This window comes from Solanum pennellii, chromosome 6, assembly GCF_001406875.1.
Source record: "Solanum pennellii chromosome 6, SPENNV200".
Lineage (NCBI taxonomy): Eukaryota > Viridiplantae > Streptophyta > Magnoliopsida > Solanales > Solanaceae > Solanum > Solanum pennellii.
In genome coordinates this window covers 40154324-40157639 of record NC_028642.1, presented here as the reverse complement: position 1 = coordinate 40157639, position 3316 = coordinate 40154324, and positions in this window count along the sequence as shown.

The following is a 3316-nucleotide window of genomic DNA, read 5'->3' as shown; positions in this document are numbered from 1 at the left end:
GAGTTTCTCTAATCTATAACTACTGTTATGAGCCTAAGTGATGATACGACATTTCGCCCGTGCTTTCAAAATTGCCTTATACTTTACCATCATATAGAACACCTCAACTAAGTGGATCCACTAGTCTATGCTAAAAAGCACTAAGCAGTCATCTAAAAAGTATGACCCTTTCTATCCATGATGATTACATGGTTTTTAGAGATTTAGAATTATCTTAACTCAAACTCGTCCTCATGTCGGTGCTCAATAATACTTTCAAAATACTCAACTCAAATGTTTAAAAACATAACTCATCTGTGGTTTGATATTATTTCTCAAAATCTTTCTCTAAAAAGAGATGTTACTCAAACTGCTCAAAACTCTTTTGGAAATCTCAGTTTTCTCATCTTTTAAATGTGAATACATTTACTCTTTGAAATACTTAGTTCCCGTATATCATTTTAAAGAAAATAAACTCGAATGAAGTGCCCAAGTGTTAAAAAAAGTTTAGAAAAATTATAAAAGACTTCTAAAAATAGGGTTCATGCTGAATAATGGATGTGAACGACTCAATTCAAGGTTTTCAATAATCTTACATAAAACTCAATACTCGAAACTCGGCAACTCAAAACTCAAGAACTTCAATGATACTGCTTATTTTAAGAATGCTCAACTCAAAGGGTTCATGCTGAATTACGGGCATGAACAACTCAACACATGGACTGCATGATACTACTCATCTAAAGAATGTCAATTCATAGGGTTCATGCAGAATTATGAGCATGAACAACTCAACTCATGGGTTGTAGGATACTACTCATCTCAAGAATGTTCAATTCATAGGGTTTATGCGGAGTTGTTGACATGAACAACTCGACTCAAGGGTCAAAATATCAATAAGGAACTCATGTATAAGACTCTTCTCATTCTCACACTTACTTACTCATAACTTAACTCAAATCGATGATGAATCTCAAAGAATTCACAATCCAACTCAAAGGCTTCCTTGAACTCTACTCTTACTCTCTCTTGAATGTGAATTATAACTTCAAGAGTTATGATTCATGATATGAAAGATATCTTGATGACAAAAATAAACTCATGAATACATTCTCCTCATTATTACACTCACTTGCTCGAGTCTTGAAACAAGCTATTTGAATTTGTATAAGACTCCTCAAAAGACTCAAAGAGACTATCTCAAATGTTTAAAAAAACTCTTCAAGACTTAACTCTTAACTCTACCTTGAATTTGAATTATGAATTCAAGGTTATGATTCATGTTCATGGATGATTTCTAGATGTTTAGAAGTCATTTAGAGTAGTAAGAATCAATAGGAAGCGTTAGTACACTTTAGAAGGACTTAGACAGGCTAAACGATGAAAAACGGGATTGGGCGGACGGACCTGGAGCACTGTTTGAGCGTCGCACTGGCCCTGCCCCTTCCATTCAGAGAGCCATTTCTGGCGCACTGTTGGCGTGCCCCCCATCCATCCTTGCGCTACAGGGGTGCATCGCGCCAACCTTCTTGGTGCTACAATGACTCGTTACGCCAGCCTTCTTGGTGCTATGAGAGCGCATCGCGCCAGCTTTTTCCTAGGTGAATTTATGGCAAATTTTCTTCTCGTTTTCTGATCTTAAATCAATTTATCTGACCTTTTTTTTTTGTCAAATTTCCTTATGTTCAGGTACCCAAAACATATACACAAGAATCTAACTCAAAGAAACTCTAATAATCGATATTAAACTCTTATAAACTCCTCAATCTCATTTCAAATTCAAGAACGAAAGTAATTCAAAAATACAACTCAAGAACATCAAATTCCCAACCTTTTTAAAATGAAATTACACTAAATTAAACATGTTTGGCGCATAGGTGAACGAACCTAGCACTCTGTGAACTCACATACCTCGTAAGATCAAATCCATGGCGAAATCTGCAATCAATTCCTCAAGAAATCGATGAATCTAAACCTTTTCTTCTCTTTTCTCCTCATGAGTTCTTTCTCTAAAAACCCGACTTTCAGTTTGCATATCTCCCTCATATGAACTTAAAAATGAGCAAACTCGGTGACGTTGAAAAGTTAATTCAAAGAGATTTTCTAGAGTATCTTGTAGTACACCTAACTGATCTTGTGCTAGGAGTTATGGTTGTTTGAAGTTGACCCAAAACTCATACTTAGTTTAACTTGCCAAAATTCAAATTTTACTATTTCTAATTTAGTTCTTTTTGGAACTCAAGGTGTTACATCTAGTGAGCTTAACATTCAAAAAATTTTAAGTTCCTCGGTAAAATTCTACTCACAACGAAGGATGATTCGAGTCTTAACTCAAAAAATTTCAGGGGTGTTACAAATTAAGAGAAAGTGTAACTATAATGTGATGTAGGGTATGTAAAGATTAAAGTAATGGACTAGAATTTTAATAGTTGAGCTACAATTTAAGTATTGACCTTGAGAAAATGGTAAAGTTGAGACTTAAGTTAATTAAAATGTAATGTAATATTTATATTTTATTTATGAGTAATATATATATAAATCATTATAAAAAATTTTATATATAATTTTTTGGTTTGATTTGGTTGTTTTTGCATTTTTTTTAATAAAACCAAAATCAAAACTAATAGTATCAATTTTAAAAATTTTAAACCAAATCTAATCAAACCACACCAAATATCAAATTTTTTAATCGATTTAATTTTTTAACCATAACCATGAATTGTCCTAAGCGCATGTATATCACCACAACTAATTGAATCGGGTCTTAGCCCCACGTCAGCATTAGTTGTATAACAAAAGCAAGGAAATATATAATGAACGAGTTTTGAGGAGGAGAGGGGGTTATAGGACCCTAGTTAAGTTTAGATATATTGTTGAGATGGAATTTAGTTTAAAATGGCACTTGTGTCTTAATTTTTTTCTCTTTATCTTATTTTTCACCTCACCGCAAGCTCACCCTCCACTACCACCCTCACCATTATAACAAGTAACACCACCTCCGGCCTCCTCTAACACAATCAAAAGCCACCTTCCCCTCAACACGGTTTATACTAAGCCACTCCTCCAAAACAACCACCAAAAAGGTTGAAATTTTACTTATATAATTACTACATATCAAATTTAATTCTCGATCCAAAAAATCTTTACGTTGAGAACTTACATGTCTTCTTTCTTATTTCTTACTTATAATTACACTATAAGAGAAGTGAAAGAATGAAAAAAAGCTTTAAAAAATTAAAGGGATAAGAAACAAGTATCAAGTAGTCTATGTTCAAAATTTTTTAGACATACATTAACTAAATTAAGGTTTTTATTCCCCCTCCTCCCTCCTCCCCCC